Source organism: Numenius arquata, chromosome 3 (assembly GCF_964106895.1).
Source record: "Numenius arquata chromosome 3, bNumArq3.hap1.1, whole genome shotgun sequence".
NCBI lineage: Eukaryota > Metazoa > Chordata > Aves > Charadriiformes > Scolopacidae > Numenius > Numenius arquata.
In genome coordinates, this window is record NC_133578.1 from 43406980 (window position 1) to 43426036 (window position 19057).

The following is a 19057-nucleotide window of genomic DNA, read 5'->3' on the forward strand; positions in this document are numbered from 1 at the left end:
GTCACTGCTTTCATTTATTGGGCTGAAGGTTCATCTTTAGAACAAAAGATCAGGAATTTATCATCTTATTAAATATCTGGAGGCTTTTAATAAGGTGCTGTGCTACTTTGACCGTCTTACCATTCTGTAATTTGATTATCCAGTCTTTCCAGTTCTTAATTGATAATTAATCTGAATAACGTGCAAAGAATTGAATGATGGAAGAGAGAAAGAGAAACAGATGGCTGGTCTATGCAGCTAGAAAACATTTAATGGGGGGAAAAAAGTATCACATTTGGAGCATAACAATATACTTTGTTCATCCCTAGGAAGGGACAATGGCATATGTTGTGGCTCACATTTTCAAACTTCTGCCCTGGAAGAAAAAGATATTGAGACTGCAGCATAAGAAGGTGGATGGGAAAACATGCAAGGACTAGAGAGCTAGCAGACATGAAGTCTGGCATAGCCTTCACTGGAAAAGATGGATCCAGGACATGTAATTTGTTGGAGTTCATGTTGGTGTGGACAACCTTAAATTAAAGTTCTCCTTTAACATTCAAAACAGTTGAAAACAAGGAGATATAAAGCCACACTAGAAGAGGACTTTGATTTAATTTAAAATAGGCTTGTTTGAAAGAGTTTTTATGTTCTGAGATTAATTCTTTGCCTCTGAGTATGTCACAGAGAAGATCCAGCTTCAGGAAACTGAGAATAGGGAAAAAGGCACTGAAATGCCATAGTTTTTCTTACCCTCCCCCGCAACATCTTTCCTCAAAGCCTCACTGGCCCTCCCAGCCCCAACAAATTTCCACCAACCAACAAACCTTTGAGTAGAAAGTGGGTACCAGAGTTTCTGCAAGAGACACAAAAGCCTGCTAAGGCATGTGCTCAGGAGTTGATTCCCACTGTAAGCCATGGGCACCGTGAGCATCACTCTGATTTTCTTCCTTAGACTGAGTGACTTTTCAGGCTTCTGATCATGTATTTTTCAAGCCATGGCCTCTGGCTGCAGAGCTCTTCCTTCTGGTGTTTCTGGCCATCGCATGGCTAAGCCTCCTACAGCTATGAGTTTTATGACAGCATCTTTTCCTGGAATCTACACCCACATTTTTTCAGAAGGGATGTTACTTACATGTATTCATGTCTCTTTCAAGAACAGTTTATACTTTCAGGGACAGGAGAGAGTTATGACTGAAGGTAATTCTGGGTCTGACTCTGGGAGGGTAATGGGAAAAAAATAAGCAATGTATTTGCACCCATACACCCACAGATGCCGAAGACTATAAGTGGAGAAGCCCAAAGCACTTGCATCACTTGAAAGATTAATCAGTAGCATACAAACACATTTGTTTTGTTCCTTGGACAATGCCATGCTGGTTCCAGATCTGAAAGCAACACAGGGCTCTGCAGACACTGCTCTTTCCTTCCTTCATCCAAGCTAAAACTATCATGTTTTACATATGGAGGATGTCTAGGAGAACTTAGCTCCACACTTTTATGTTCAAACCAGTGCCCATTGCTAAACCCTCAAAACCCTATTTAGACCCTAGAGTTCAAACAATATGGTTTTGAGAGGTGCCAGAAATCCTTTGGTGAAGCTGCTGAAGGACCTGTTGCAGGCTGGTGTTCTCAGCTGATGGATCTAGTTGTACACAGGCTGGCATGCTGGTAGGTAATGTCTCTAAAGACTACCCACTTGGTTACTAAATCTACTCCTTTTACCAGGACTCTGGCATTGCCTCATATGGTGACTGGGAGCCATAGGCAGTATTTCAGGTCTGCATGGCTGAAGCAAAACCTACCAGACCTGTATTTATGAGCTGGGACTTCAAACGCGGTGAGCTGAGGCAAGCAGGATGGCAAGGAGAAGAGAGGAAGCCTGGAGGTTCTTGATGGCAATGGTCAGAGAAGGAGAAAGCAGCAGAAGAGACAATGGAGCAGACCAGACCTGAGACAAGAGGAGCTGACCTCCACCACTCCCTCCCTGAAGAGTCCTGGGTGCCTTGTGGCAACATCAGCAAAAGCATTGCCCTGTGTTTACAGCAAAACCCCTGCGGTGAGATGGGATCCGTCTTCCCCACTTTCTCCTTTATCTAAATCACAGCCAACTGACCCATTTCCCATCACCCCCTACACTTTGGTAGGTACCCATTTTACATGTGTCCTCTCTTTTGCATAGACATCTCAGAGGCTTAAAAACTACCTTCCACCTATGCTTGCCTTTGCACCTCCCTGCAAGTCAGGCTTCCAGTCTAACTCAGTGCAGCCACTGGGACATTTCCAAGGACACCAGTTGTTCCCAGATGGCCAAAGACTGACAGGTTTGGACACGAGAACCAGTGCCAAACTGTTCACAAGCACATATTGATCTTGAATTGAAGATGCTATTTGCTGTTTCCCATCTAACAAACCACTTCACCTTTGCCAAGACACTTGTAAAGCTCTGGATATCCGTAATAATGGGGATCACAGCTCTCTCTCACCACATGCTTTTGAACACTGTATCTGGTAAGACGATGAATAGTTATAACCGCAACAGCAGCTGTGACATAGCTACTCCTTGCACAGCCTTCTTCCAGTGTTCCTAGGGAGACACAGTGCCAAAGGTCAAACAACAAACATGATGAGTTTTGATAGGGCCTACAAAAATCTTTCCTTCCATTTCTTCCAGTTTTTCCAACCCCTACAATGGAGTAAGGAACCAAAAAACATGATTAAAGAGATTTCCAGCATCCATCAGATGCAAATGGATTGCAACAGTTTTTAAAAGGGTTAAATTTGCAGTCTGAACTACTTGGCAGAACCTCTGAAATCATTATTCTTTTATTCATAGCGGTAATAAATAATAATAAACCTAAACATCCCAATGGTCCCCACACCTCCTGCATCTTCCTAACTGCAGATTTCAAATATGAATAATAATTACAGATTATCAAATCAGCCCATGATTAGAGACAACAGAAAGACATTTCAGATTGTTAACTTCCTTGCACAAGAGGAAAAAAAAAAAAATCAGGTCATAGGGGTATTAAAAATTTATATCATAGCATTTGACTTGACTCATCTCTTAAAAAGAAAAAAAGCCTAGCATGTATTATGTATTTAGGCAATTCCTTTTAAACCCTTTCTCGAATGAGCACAAGATAGGCCAATAACTTGATAGATGGATGGCTCTGTCTAGCCAGTGTGCATATTTTATATACACTTACATGTGCATACACTTAATGTGCACTCACGCCTATATATAAAATCATATACATAGAGAGAAAGGTATAAATCTATTTGTATCTCTTAGCTGAAGACAGATGCAGAGCTAATGTTAAAAAAATCTCTACACAGATAGCATCTTATTTAAATCTGGCAGCTTTAGAAAAGTAACTTTTTTGTCGATTTTGTGTAGAGTCTCAGCAACCTCTGCAAAGCTTGGTTCATTAGCTGCCTTTTTCCTGTTTATGTTTGCTGGTTGTTTTGGGTTTTTTTTCTTTTTCCCTTTGGTCATTTTTCTAGCTTCCCTGCTCAAAAAGTACTGTGATGGGGGAAAAAGAAAGTCCTTGATTCCTGCACAGGAATCCTTCCTTCCTGCAGTGGAGGTGACTGGAATAAATCAAGAGAGAGACCAAATTTTCAACTCAGGAGACGAGGAGAGGAAACCAGCTAGTGTTTGGATGGTTTTCAGGACCCACATGGTGCCCTGTTCACCAGTCCTGCTGGGGCTGCAAATTTGCTCTGGGAACTCTTACAGTATAGGCAAAGCAGACCGCTTTGCGCTGGATAATTTTGTGTACACAGCATGTATGTAAATATGCACCAGCCCTCTGATAAGCAGGCCCAGTTTTTTCCGCAAATGAGGGCTGCCCAGAAAACAAGGGAAGGGTGTTTATACCTTTTCTGCATAAAACCCAGGGACCACAGTCACTGGTCTCCGGAGGCGGATCTGTTCCAGGCTCAGGCCGGGCAGGGGAGCTCAGCAGAGCCGGCGTCCCCCTGCGCAGGTCCCATCCCATCCCCTGTGCTGCCAAAGATGCACTCAACCATCTGCTCAATTCAAGGGGAAGATGAGAAATTTCAGGCTGTCTTGAAAGGCTGTTGCCCAAGGCTGCCTTGATCTTGATGCCCGCTACTGTCAATGGAAGAAGATGCCTCCAAAACTCTCTGTATGCCTCCTGGTTGCTTACAGCCTTGCTTAGAATTTTCTTCAACCCGTTATAACCATTATGAAAAAAACCAACTAGCATCCTCACAGTGCTCAGAAAAAAATCCTTCCATGTGTTTCCATGTAAAAATTTATTTTTTAAAGAGACACGGTTCCATGTCCAAGGGTGTAAGCACCACATATTTCCAAAATTATGCTGGTAATCTTAGAAAGGCAACAACTGCAGAGTGCTGCAGTGAACATCTCTGTGTAAATGCCCTGGCATCAGCCTGCTGTTTTCAGGAGAGGTCAGCATATTTACATAGATGCGTTAATAGGGCAGCCGCCAAAATCTCCTCTAAGATGTTTTGAAAGCTTACTCCCCGCAAATATATTCTTTTTTCAACATCTGCAGTCAATGAAAGGAGAGATGCAAATCTGCTGTCATTTGCATGCAAATTTTTTTACATCAAATCAGTGGCAGAATGCACAATAAACACACTTTAAATTGAAATATTCCACGTTCACTTCCTCCTAGCCTTGCCTGCAGCTGGGATCCAATTTTCATGCATGGCTCCACACAGGTGACCATCCTCCAGCAGCTCTGAATCGAGGAAGAGTGTGGGGAAGATGGAATTACAAAAGCAAAGTAATTGCAACCAGCTCATGACTCAAAAACCAGCTGTCATGAGAAAGAGTAAAGATGAAGGTTCTTCAGAAATAAATGCTGTTAAAAGAGTCTGTATCTGTCTTAAACTCAAAAGCAGCCTTTATGATAACCACTAACATTTTGATCAGAGGAAAAGATGATAATCGTTTGCCCTGGAGTCCACACAATCAGGAATAATAGCAAATACCTCTGTAAGGCTTCTTTGCTACAGGCTTTCAACAGCTTATTTGATGTACAACGACAGCGCAAGGGAGCGCAGTGCTCAGAACATCAGAACATCAGATGGACAAAGACTGTGCAGCAAGGCTAAGGGGCTTGCTCGGGTCATGTGGGAAGGGCAGCAGAGCTGGGAACTGAGCTGTGTCCCCCCAGGCCTTACAGTCACGCTTTTGTGTGCCGTCACCATCCCAGTTCCCATCCACATCTCCATCCCCAACCCCATCTCCATCCCCAACTTCATCCCCGTCCCCATCCAGGGCACTTTCTGTTTTTTTTTTTTCCTCATGAGACACAGCAGCCCATCCATGCTCTCCATCTCCAGCTTCGTGCCAAGTAACACTGATTTTAGGATACACACAAAAGCACTCCAGAACCTGTCTGCAGGGCTGATCTCAGCCACAGCTGCACACCGATCTCCTCATGCCATGACTAACCTCACCACCACAGCAGGCATGGCCTGGTTTCCCTTTCAGAGTGCGTTGGTTTCTGAGACATACTCAAAGTTGTTTTCTGTAGCTAGTGCTTCACTTTTCCTACTGGTAAAAAGCGTTTCCTGATGTTTGACCAAAACCCTTCCTGCTGTAATTTAAACCCGCTCATTCTTGTCATAGTTGGTCAGCTGAATATTTTTGCTGCCGATTCCAGCAGCTCCCAGGGAGCCCCGTGCTCCCCCTGTCCCCACAACACTGCAGCTCTGTTGAGTTCAGCCCGCGGCTCTCCCAGAGAACACACATTCTCTAGGAGGGAAAACCAAGCACAACGCTGGGAAATTAATCTCTTTTTTTCAATAGCTTGAGGCTGGTCTGCTAGCCTTCGGACTGTGGGATGCTCTGCTGTGCGTTGTTCCCTGATGGCGTGGAAGCAGGGCAGGTTTGCCCAGGCGGGTCCCACCGAGACAGCCGGTGGGTTTGGGAGCATTTAAAAGTCACCCGGGTCTATCTCCGTCGTGTAACAGCCGCAGCTGCTCGCCTACAGCGCAGGCATGCCTCGCCGTGATTCACAAGCTATTAAAAGCCACATTTCCCCCCCCCCGTATTGCTCTACCTAAAGATATAGATAGGCTCCCAGCAAGAACTGTAAAAGCACTTAGGCTCGTTAGTTAGATCTCACTGCAAGTTAAGCACTAAATTCACCTGCCTGTTAGAAATGAAATACCTTTTGAAATAGAGCCTCGGGCACTTCTGAACTCCTTAAGCAAGCTGTAAACCCCAGGTCACCCAAGACACAGGTCAGGAAACAGAGCTGCAAGCACCTTCCCATCTTCATTTCTGCACGTGGCCTAAGGAAGCAAAGAGGGCACACATAGGAGAAATCCCAGTGAAATTCTGCACTAAGAGCCCACTTCTTGCACCACTGCACACATACTTTGAGGGAAATTTCTCCGGACTGTCAGAAGAGCTACAGGGAAGAAAAAAACAACAACAACCCTCAAAGGGTCCCAAATTTGTCTTTTTCTTCTTTGTCTGCAAAACCCTCTGCAGAGCCCAAGAAGAAATGTCAAAGACAGGGTGGAAAAGTGTGATGAAGTGTTTTCTGCCCAGGGTGGCATTGGCATGCACATGTACGTACACTCCTTTGAACCTATGGCTTTCTGAAATGAAACAGAGTTTGCATTTGCTTTTCAAAGGCCATTGGAAATACCGGATTGCTGAGCTGCTTCTTTTCTCCTTTGGGTTTTTTTCTTTCCCCCAAAAAAATTAAAGGACTTATTTGAGACCACCTTTTCTGATAGGTAATGGGATACTTGGAAATGCGTTGGTATAGCTGACATGTCCAAAGGTACAGAGGAGCAGCATGAACGTCTCTGAGACACACACAAACTTAATAAATGTTAGGGACAAATCTAATAACCATGACGTCTCAACAGCTCTTTAGGGGAAATAAGTGACACTAACATTTTCTTACTGTTTTAGCTGTTGTTTAACCCTGTGAGAGCACAGGTTCTGCAGCAGCACTCTACAGGCACCTGTAAAACACCCACAGTTGGACGTTTCTGGAATCATCAGCACATCTGCCCAAAGTCTCCTTGGCAAACCTTGTCAGCTGCTTCTGGAAAAGCCCAGACATTGCCAGCTGCAGGTCAGCCAGTAAATATTTCCTCCCTGGCTTATGTGCCCATAGGCAGGAAGAATGCTATTTGTGGCAATCTCCCACCTTCTGTTAAAAATAAAGTTTGAAAGCAGTCCAGGGCTTCCTGGGAAAAGATAGGAAGAGTGATGACACCAAGTATTTACAGAGAAGCAGGCACTGTCATTCTGGTGCTTCTCCTTTTTTCCATCCCCCCTCACTTTTGGTAGTCTAGAGACCCTTCAAGGTTCGTATCCAGCAATGGGGTGTAACGATCCCACAGCAGATGACCCCTCGCTTCAACCATGGAGCACGAAGAGAGGTGCAGCTACCAGAAAACCCAGCAGAAAAATGCGTAACTCGAAGCAGAGCTGATGGCAGCAGCTGGTGGGAAGCTGGAGAGGTATCGTCGCCCTCTGAAAAATGCAGATTTCTAGCAAGCTTGCCCTGCACAGCCTAAGAAGGGCACCCATGAACTTGCAGTGATATCCAACCTGCTCTGTTCTGCAGGAAAGCTGCATGGTTTCCAGGGTGGTCCCAGGTGACAGCAGAAGCCAAAGAGCAAACTTCCTCCTGCACACATGCAGCTGCGTGGGGAAACCTCTTCCAGCCTGGGAAGGGCTGCAGCCCCATGCTCGGGCACATCCCATGCCTCTCTGCTTGACACCTCCCCATCAGAAAGATCACATCAGGTGCATCAGGCTAAACCCTTGCTCTAGAAAATGTGTGCCTGGACAGGCAGTTACTCTGGACAAGGCATAATAAAAGCAATGCCAGTTAAATTTCCTCACGCACAAGCAGGTTTACCTGCCCTCCTGCCTCCCATGTAGCTTGCATTTTATGGTAAAGCTTTTAAAAAACAGTTGCATAACCTTATGCCGAGGCCATCAGCTTACTTGGGGATGACATTACTGATTATCTGTACAAAGGTTGTGGAAAATTCCTTGATAGGGCTGTGGAGGAGCCAGCCAAAAGGTCAGGCAGCCTTTCCCACTGCCGAAGTCCCAAGCACCCTCCACAACGTATCTGTGGTCAGCAGCAGTGATATTTTGGCCAGGAAGGACCTCCAAAGGTCCCTAGTCCGACTTGTGCTCAATCCAGCCTGATGCCGAGCTTTGCCCAAAGTGAGCATCATGCAAGAAACAATGCATGCTGCCGGTCCCGAGACGAGGCTGGAAACCATTCATTCGCCTAAAAATTGGGTTTGTGGAGGGAACATCAGCTATGTCATGAGGGCTGGCGGGGGCAGGCAGCTCCAGAAGGTGCCCACTAGAGATAAAAGAAAGAAATGATGGGATGTTTCAGCAGAGGGACGAGTAATGGGGCACATGCAGGGAGGTCCTGCCTGATCCTTGCCTGCATCCCCCATGGACAGTAGGGAAGAGGCAAAGCCCAGCATGGAGAAGCCCAAGCAGATGGAGATGTCTGCTGGTGAAAGCACCTCTGCGGCTCTGTGGCAAGCGGCAGCAAGGTCGGCCCTGGCTAGGACAAGCCACCTCAGCAGGAAAGCACATCCGCTGCTGGGCGTCGGGAGTGAGTCACCACGCCAAGCGTGAAAAGGAGTTTAACACGCGAAGACAGGCAGCCTCCCTTCCCCCCACGGCTTCAGCAGAGAAAAAATTAATCTGCCCTTTTCCAGGAAAGTGCTTTGCAACCTGATTGCTCTCATATCTGTTTATTAAACAAAGGTTTCAGGAGGAAATTCCTTGCTGTGGTGACAGACCCTGTTTCCAAGGTTATCCCAGAGCACAAAGCGAGACAACAGTCATTTTTCATCCCTGTAATTAGAGAAAACATGTTAGCAGATTAACGTTAAGCAACATTTACATATGGTAATATGGTTACAGGATAGTGCTCCTAACCAAATTAAAGACTGCCTCGGTCACCCTTGCTCATCGCCTTGCAGCAGGCAGGACTGTGTTCACCGCAGCGTTCCCAGGGGATTTAAATACCTGATCGAAAGTCAGTCCAAACCCAGCCATTAGGTGTCCATTGTCTGCAACGAGCTTTCTGTCGTCAGGTTTCTGGAGTTTTCTTTCCCTGTTGCTCATTGCATTTCAGAGCCTCTTCCCAGAGGTAGTTTTAAGAACAACATCCCTCCGCCATTCAGGTTTCCTTGGTTTTGCTCGCCTCTGAAAGCAGCGCAGTGCAAATCCCAGCAAGTCTTGGGCATGGAGCAGATGCGAAGCATTTCCAGGTTTCCCTAACCACCTTTGATGACATGCTCCATCTTCAACAACCCCCCCAAAAAACCCCAAGCCCAGCCACTCCCATCTCCTCTGTAGCCATTTTTGAGGTTCCCAGACTTAATTGTCGAAGGCTGCAGACGCATTTATTATCTTTTTGCAGTGCCATCTGGCATTTGTGTATCAGAAGAAGATTACATATATGTCAAACAGGGGGAAAAATATATTTTCCTGCAACAGTTGTAGGGGCGGGGGGGGAGAATAAAAAAATTAAATCCTGTGGACCATATGGAAGGCTTTTTCTTAAGCAATCTATCTTGAGCAATTAGGAAGTGTCACAGTCAATATGCAGATCCTGGGGTCACTGCAAGTTCTGGGACAGGAGCAGGGTGTCAGGGTCAGTCTACCTGAGACACTAATGCTGTGACTGCCTGAAATAGTCTGTGAAGATGAAACACACACCCCTCCTCTCCGAAAACGAGGAAAGAATAGAAAAAAGAAGAGAGAGAACAAAGCAAGACAGCTTGCAGCATGCAAAGTGAATCAGAGCAATGGCCTTTCTTTGCCTTTCGGGGTTTTATCATCGCACGTCTTGCGAAAGCAATAGGTGTGAACCCGCCATGGAGCCTTGCCAGGTTTTCAGTGCTTGCTCAGTGCCTCCCGATGCCGGGGATAGTGGAAAGTTACTGGCTTCTCCTCCCAGTGCCACCACACAAGCCAGCTTGGCAGGGTGAAGGAATCAACCGTTGGCATGACCTGGGAAGCACGGAACGGAGACAGCACTGCCACCCACATCCTGTAGAGAAGGAGCTGGTAAGCACGTGGTGCTGCCTTCTCGGCAGGGTGGATATGGTGGCAGGGTGGCTGGGCTGCGTGGTTGCAACCTCACCCTATGGCGGACAAGAGCATCCTCTGCAACCCACCGGCTGCACCCTCTGGCTAGTGACTGCATCCGATGGCAGATCATAGGGAGGAGAAGCACAGCATTGGCCAGGGAAAAGTCTTGGTGGAAAGGTAGAAGTGGCAACCTGGGACATGCGGGTCCTCTTTTCCCACCCCATGGTTTTCAGCCACACTTGAGTGGATGGGAGCTGCCAGCCCCCACCAGGAAGAGGGGCAGCAGCCAACCAGCCTGGTGGCTGCTGTGGGAAAGCAGCTCCCACCGTGCCCTGGCAAAGCAAACAAGCTCATGCCAATGCCACATAGGCAGTCCGGCCGCATCCTGCTGGATGGCTGAGACACAGAGGGAAAACAAAAGAAATGCCGCAAAGAGATCACTGCCAGGGGCAAAGCCATCTTCCCCCACTCCTCTCGGGAAAATCATGCTCATCACCTTCTCTTTCTTTCCCTTTCAACCACTTTGGCTGCTCTTATGCAAACGCTCAGTGAGCAAGAGGACCAGAGGTCCTCTGTGAATTAGTTTAGCCCAGTATTTATTTTTCTTCCAGCCCCAAAAACCTTCCCCTGGGTTTTACCATTGACAACCTAAGATGTTTCCCCCCCTCTTATCTCCAGCTGCTGATTCATGCTGGCCTGGGCATATCTCTGCTGATGGGGCAGAGGGGAGTGAGACAGAACCCAGCTGCTCTCTGCCCTACCTCACATGAAATTTTATGCTGTGGAGTTATTTTTACCAGAAAATCCAGCTGTGGTCAGCACCTTTCTGGCAGCTGCCCAGCCCTGAGGATGAGGAGCAGTGACAACCCGCTGCTCCATCACCACCACCACCACGTGCCGTGCTGACCTCCCTGTCCCCCAGCATCCCCCTGCCTCCAGCAGGCTCCCTGCGCCTCAGCATCCCCCACATCAGCAGCAATTGCAAAATGTCCCATGGCATGGGGCTGTGCCAGTGACGAGGCAGCAGTGCCCTGCAGCTGCCACCGACATCCCTCTCCCTCCCCGGCCCATGATTTCCAGTGCAAACACCCCCAATGGCATTTCTGCACTGGGCCACGTGCCACTCATAACAGCCAATGGGCCTGAGTCACCAGTAATGTTTGATTAAGGCTTGACTGTGTCACCCCACATTTTGGGGAGGGGTGGAGAGTGGCCAAGGAGCAAAGAGACAGCTGAACATCACCAGGATAATTTAAAGGACTGGGAGTTTTAAACTAAAGAGGTAACACAGTGGAGGTGCATCATGTGGGAAAAGCTTTATCTAATGAGTACACCTCCTTCAGCAGGGGCCATGGGTAGGACAGGGCAGCAGGGAAAGATGTCCAGGAGACAGAGGTGCTTCAAATATAGCCAAGATGGCAAGTGTGAGCACCCTCATGATGCTCCAGCCCCCGGCCTTCCCTGCTTTGCTCCAAAAGCTTGGTGAAAGCAACAGTACCTACCCACGCTGAAGGGTATCCTCATGCCAGTCTACCATTGCCCCTGTGCTTAAAGTGACACAGAAGTCAGTCAGATGGGGGGGAAGCATCTCTGCCACTGGTGGTCTCTAACAGGGGTGTATGTTTAGGGATAGACCATGAGGACATAGCGAATACACAGTGGTACTCTCCCAGGTGTATTTGCCTGTGCTTTAGGTTGTTTCTGCCTCCTCCAACTTAAATGACTCATGCAATTGTCTCCCATGAGAGGTCTGCTCCGGTTATTGCTTCTGGGCTGCCACTGCCACACAGCTGGGCTCATGGCAGGGGGGTTGGAACTTGATGATCTTTAAGGTCCCTTCCAAGTCTAACCATTCTATGATGCTATGCATTGCAGACAACATTGTACCATGTTAAAACTGCTCCCTGCAGGTCTGCGGCGGAGGAAGGGGAGCTGCCAGGTTTGCTTAGTAACGTTGATAATGAGCCTCTCAAAAATAACTTGTTAGAAAATTCACTCAACACGTGTCCCAGGAGAAACATTTCTGAGGTTGCTCGTGGCTTTCTTGCTCAGGCTTCCCCGTCCTCCCCAAGGATGTGCCTGGAGACTGCTCCAGGCTCCAAACCCCTTCTCATCAGGGTCATAATGAAACTCTTATATAGGGGTCATAACAATTACTCTTGAGGACCAGACACTTATCCCTGCCTTGAACTCCTTGCAGAAGCTGATGTGCAGCTCAGCTCTGTGGCGCATTCCCAAGCTCATCCATTCCTTTCTTTGGCTAGCATCTTGAATGTTTGTTTCCCATCCCCAGTTTGCTCTGGCAACCTAAGACTTGCCCAGCAGCGAGTCCCCTGCCCTTCTGCAGGCAGTTTCTCTTTTTCTCACCTTGCCCCTTTGTTAGAAAAGCCCTCTCCTCTGTAAAATTCCACCTGACTTCTCCTCTCCCCTACTCAAGCTCATCAGGAGCTCCGCCATCTCTGCAGGTTTGGGCAGGAGGTCTACCTCCACAGTATCCTTGCTCTGGGTTGGGGGAAAACCCCATCCTGCACACCCAGCTCTATGCAAGCTGCAGAAAATCAGAAAAACCAGCATTGCCTACTCCCTGGTAAGACCAGTTCAGCTGCCATACCTTTAACAACAGAGCTTTTGCTGAGTGGACACACTGGCATCACTCTCCCACCCATTCACCGCAAGATGCTTCAGGCAGCATAAAATAAAAATAAAAGCTAGTCACCAGCATAACAATTACCTACATAAATACCTATATAGCCACACTGCAATTTATAACCCATGTGCTGTCAGATATCAAAACCCAGGCCTGTGAGTCCCTGCCCTGCAGTGCTGCCAATCTGCAGGAAAATAAGGGGATGAGAAAAATAAAGAAGTATGACTAGAGGCAGGATGTCAGTTCAGGAACATCTGAGTGGAAATGAGAGCTGGTAGTCTGCAAGGATCCAAGTTTTTTATTTACTATCACTTTCTTTAAATTTTATTCCTATTCTGGGAAAACGGGGAAAAAGTATATCTGGGGTCAAATGAAATATTTTATTTTGCTAAAACGAAATTATTTCATCTCTGGCTCAGCATTAGAATAATTTCCATTTCAAAAGCAGGCTGTGATTTTGAAATGTAATTCAGACCATCCCATCCCCAAAGGCTAAAGTGGGGTGTTTTGACAAATCTTTCTTTTTTTTAACCTCTAGAGCCCTTTTTCCTAACATCAATATAGTTGTGCAGCAAGCTTTATATTTGACAAGCATCAGCTTTTCACCAGCTAAACATCTCCATCAGTCCTTAAGTCTCCATCAGTCGGAGGCCGAGCCGCAGACAAGCTGCAGAGGTATGGACTTCTTGAGGTCCCTCTGCGCTTGAATGCAGTTTACTCCATTCTTACTGCTTATTCCTCAAAGATGTCATCTGGCAATCTACACATGTGCCTCTCATTAGCACTTAATACATAGCAAGAGGAGATTATACCTATTTCTCCCATCCAAAATAATCTTCCAATGTTTGAAAATAAATTGCAGTAATATGTACCAGCAGGTGTTACCTCTTCAATATTGTCTTGTTTGTAACCAGTCACAAGACAACATTCTCATAACATGAGGTAAGCAGATGGCACTTATTAATTTACATTGCAAATATACTCTAATATCTACATTAAAAAGCCACTTCTGTGGGAGGCAGCTTTACCTGCCTCACAGAGTACATCACAGCCCAAACTCCTCACCTGGAATCAGAAACGGTGCTGGAAGAGCACTGTTGCACCAGCTTCACTCATGCTGAAAAAAACCCTGATTATTCTACCCTCCAAATAGGACTCTTTTAAAATTATTTTTCTAATTGTCTCTTTTGGTGCAAACTGGGTTGCAGCAAAGCTGGTGAGCTGGGTGCGTACAGCAGGATACTGTGGCTGGGGGCTTAGAGCACTCCCCTCGGAGCATTATTCTGGAACAGCAGCCTGGAAAAGTAAACCAGGGTGCTGAGCTCTTCTTCTGCAAGAAGAGATGCTGTGCATTAAATGCATACCTCCCATCCACCAAGGTGACTTCCAGGTGCAGCAAAGCTGCTGTTGACATGACCTCAGCATCCCTGAGGCTAAGGTTAGAGATTTCATCCTTGGCAGCACTCTTCAGTCTCTGAGAGACATACAGATCTATCACTATAGACCTCTACACACACGTGCATATAGATGCACACCAATACAGCTATCTGAGGCTGCCTCAAGCTTCCTAAGGTGATGAAGTGCAGTGTGGTCACGTATCCTCCTATATCCCTCCTCTGATTTCCCGTGGAGGACCCATGCCTCAAGGGCAACATGTGCCATTTTGTGTAAAGGCAGTAAAGGAGTTACCCGTGAGGAACAAAGGCATTTTGCACCCCCTTGGAGGCCTATTTCCACAGGTGTCAATCAGTGCCCCAGGCACCAAAATGGAGAAAATTACACTCGAAGTTATTAGAGACAGCAAGACTCCAGGCAGCATGAACACAGCATATGCCCAAAAGTAAACAGATTGCATGAAACTTTTCTAACATGCTGAGGGGCCATCAGTGCCGAAATCGCGGTTCCTGAGATGTGGACTGCAGGGAGAGGAATGTGTGGTGGGAAGGATCTGCTGGTGCTGTTCCCCTTGCTGTGAAGTGGTGTCTTGCATTCTGCTGAAGCATGTGCTGACCCACCAAGCTGCAAGCAGAGATGCATGGACATGCAGAGACTGAAGTGGTTGCAAAGCATGCAAGATATTTTCTTGGTCAGGACACCTGGCAAATCCTGCTCCAGTAATGATTGGGGCTGGATAGAGAATTATCAACACAGATGGACTTAAACTAAAATAGCTCCATCCCGTCTCTCCTTCCCACCCCCTTCTATCTTCTGCAAACTGATACAGTTGAAAATTGTTGACTAGCTTTCTGGAAGAGGCACAAAAAACCTGGGCAGCAAAGGGAACCTGACATCACAGAGGAAATCAAAGAAGTGTAACTTTTGATTAAAGGTGTCTCAGATGTCCTGAGCTGGGGGAGCAGCAGCCCAGCCTTCTTGCTATGGGCACCATGGCTGCAAAACTCAGCCCATCTGTGAAGGCTGTGGCAAGGGACAAGGACAGCCAAGGACTGTATGTCCAACACACAATCTGCCAAGAGCAGCCAGCCCACCCACAATCTCTCTCTACGTTGCCTAATTTAGGGGCTCACCCGAAAATCCAGCTCCCACCCACCCTGTTTGGAGCTCTTGCCACTCGGATCCATACCTGGCTTCGGCCTGGGAAGGCAGGGGACCTGGTCCTTCACTAGACATCCCAGCTGCAGGTTGGCTTGCTGTCTTCTTGGCAGGACCTCATGGTAGGATGATGCCAGACGGCAGGAGCCTACCACTGGAGGTAGAAACTCCCCCACACCACTCCTGGACCCCCTTGACAGCTCATGGGTCAGTCATAGGCTCAAGGCATTCCCAAATTGTGGCAAGGCTCTGCCCTGCCTCATGGGGCTCTATCAGTGCTATGTACTGGACATGCTCTGGGGCATGCAGAAGTCATGCCAAGGGAAGGGAAAGAGTACTGGGAGAAGGGGGCCCTGGGGAGCTGTGAGTAGAACCCAGTGGGGAACAGCACAAGACAATAGATGCCTCTGTTCCAAAAATAGCTGGTGATGTGGATGCTTTCCAAAGAGGAACCCAAATCTGGAGAGTGCATGAGGCAGGCAGCAGCATGTTGGATGCCAGAAGAGCTGGACGGGCACACTTCAGAAAGCCAAACAAGCACGTCGACAAATAGGTAATGTGGCAGCCAGAGGCCTGAATGAGCAGGTGGTGAAACTGCACGTCTTGCTGAAAGACATGCTAGGCTTGGAAACTTGTCATGCAAGGCTGGCAGGGCAGCCTGTAGGCTGCCAGGGAGACCGCCTGGCATCCTGCTCCTTTGGAGAGCCTCAAATGGTCTCCCTTCCCCCAGGACAGACCAAACTGGCCAAGCACTGCAAGCCTGGTCCCACCACAACCACCTCGGTGTGCTCCATTCCTCTCCCCGCTGTTCTTTGGTGGGTTCCTTCAGCACTTCCAGAAGGGAGGGTTTTGCAATGGTCCCGCTCCCAAGTTGAGCCTCTTATCTGTTTCCCAGGGGCTGAACCAGGAGCAGTGCCAGATGGCAGGGTGGCCTCATACCTGGCAGGGTGTGGAGAGCTTATGGAGCTGCTGCTTATGTTCCATGGGCTCAAGGCTTGAAGATGCACAAGCCCTGTGTTTTGAAACTACATCCTTCCCTTGAGGCTGCAGAGCAGTGCCAGGATGGGGGCTGCAATGTTCCCTCATCTTTAGAGGGATCATTGCTTGTGTCCAACGGCACCAGGCTCAGTAGGACACTGAGGGATAGACGGAGCAAAAGTGCCAGATGCCATGTCTGTGTCTGTCTCACTCCAGACATGTGGGCCTGATATTCCCAAGCAGGAGCAACAAGAGCATTCCAGCTGCATTACACTGCCACCACGCTTTGCAAGGCTGCCTCTCCCCTCACTGGCTCCCTTTCTCTCCATCTCCACCACCTGGTGCTCACTGGCTGTTTCCTCACAACCTTCAGCTTGTGTCTGTGACCATGGGGACTTCCCAACAGTCACTCTGCTGAACACCGACGATGCCCAGCCAAAGTCAGGTAGGCCAGGACAGTGAAAGTATTGCTTCTACCCCATGTCCCCAGTGTCACTTGCATTCAGCAATTGCTGTGAGCTCCAAGGGAAAAAAAAAACAACAAAAAAAAAACCCACAACAAAAAAACCCACCAGAAAACTGTGTTAAAAAGTACAGAAGTAAGACTTAAAAGATTTTAAAGTAAGACCCTGGCTCATGGGCATTTTGAAAGAACCTTCTGCTATTTCAGCCTGCATGGGCCCCAGCTGCAGGGTCTGCCCTGCAAGCAGAGGAATGGAGGTGTTCTTGCTCACTCCTTTCTCTCAGATAAAACCTGAAATACTGATGGAGGTGGCTCAGGAAATATTGCAGAGTTTTGGGTGAACACGCAGGTTTCTGCAGCACACCATGCACGATGCGGTCGGCCCCACTACAGTTCAAGGGGAGCACTCTCTAGTGTGCACGCTACTCAGTTGCTGTCGGAGAGATTGTGCAGATGTAGCTTCTTTCCCTGAGTTCACAGGAGAGATGAAGCCATATGAGCTGCTTCCTGTGGAGGCAGATGCTCCATCTCTTTATTGAAGTTATTCTCCAGACAATATTGTTAAAGCCTGTTCAAAATCTAGGTGCAAAATTAAAGCACCTGGGCATCCTGGCATGACATTGCCCCTGCATGGTTATCAATCCACGTGCCATCACATCTGAGAAAGACAAGCTCAAGATCTGGTGTGGCACCTGCCCACTGTCCTCCGGCCAGCCCCCTCTCTGCTGCAGCCACCCTGGTGCCCACGGCAAGGGCTGGATCTGCAGGACCCAAGCAATGGGAGAACATCACCCATGCCTTGCAGAGTCTGCACTCGGGAGAGGAAATTGACTGCAGCTGCCAGCTCTGGCTGATAAGGCAACCTCCCTTCATCTCTTATTGCCACTTGCTCCACCCCTTCTTTTTTTTTTTTTTTTTTTTTTTTTTTTTTTTTTTTTTCTGGTTGCACCCAAAAGCCTGCGCTCCCCAGCATTTTGTACCTTGGTCTTCACTCTCCCCTGGTCACACTGCGTCACATTGACGTCAGGGGGGCAGCAAGGGGCATGCTAATGGGGCTTCTTTCATAATCTGCCTGCCCTGGGGGCACTCGTTAAACTACAGGGTTGGGTGATAACACAGGTAACAACACTGGAGGCCGATTACAAGCAGTCCCGAGGGAACCCACACTGGTTTTTCCACACAGCCTCCCTGCCAGACCAGGAACAGAGCAAACACGCTGAGAAAGGAGGCTGGAGAAGGGCAAGTACCTGCCTCGGCTGGTGGGTCTCGGGGTGTGTGCACAAAGCAATGTGCAGCAATGATTCCTTGTGCGTTGCTGAGCTGGCAGCACCCATACAGGGGGAATGACTTCTAGAAAGTGAAAGAAAAAAAAAAAATAAAATTTAAAACTCAAGTTGTTGCAGGCTTTAGAGCTTGGCATGGTCATTTTTGCAAAGTTGGAGGTTTTTTTGGTGTTGTCATGATCGAGGTCATGGGAGCTGATAGCTTTTGTAGCTTTGGTCAACAGACCACATTGTGGTCTGTGTTTCATTGGGATGGACTCCAGCAGAAATTCCACATAAGAGGTTAAGGGCTGCCAGGAAGGGGCATGCAGAAAACTGGAGGATGGGGTCAGGGCTCTCCATCCAGAGCTGTGGGGCAGATCCCCGCTCCCAGGCTCAGCAGGTTGTTCCAGGGTTTGCACAGGACCCTCTGCATCCACTCTGGGACAGAAGATCCAGGGATCTGGACACAAGCTTCGGCAATAATTCTTATTTATCCATTCCAGTCTGCTGGTTCAGCGCTTGGCTGTGGGCATTCTCATCGAGCATCAACCCCACGACGAGCACATCAGAGTTATCCTGCACTCTCAGGTTGGACGCAGCTGCATGGCAGTGAGGGGGACAGCAATTTTTCCATTTCTCTTTTGCTCAAGCATCTTATGGGAAAAAGAAAACCCAATAAAAAAAATATTTAAGAATTGCCCAGCCCCTCCTCCTTCTCCTTCATGCCGGCTCCTCACTGGAAAACAAGAAGGATTACCTCAGCTGCTGGTTTTCTCTTGCTCAAGGAAGGCTGTTTGCAATAACTCCTGGCATGGCTATATGTTAAATGCTGGCACAGCCTGGGTTTCAAAGAGCCCAGGTTTTGGGAAGAGGACATATATTTGGGCCTCATTTTGGGCCACAGCCCTAATTTTCAGACTTTGATTTTTCCTTCCTGTGTAATGAAAATCCATTTCTTGTCTTTGGGGAGTCTATTGTAGACAGAATAGACCAGCGTGGTTTGCATATGGAAAAGAATCACTATGTGTTGCTTTTTAAAACATTTTTTACTGATGTCC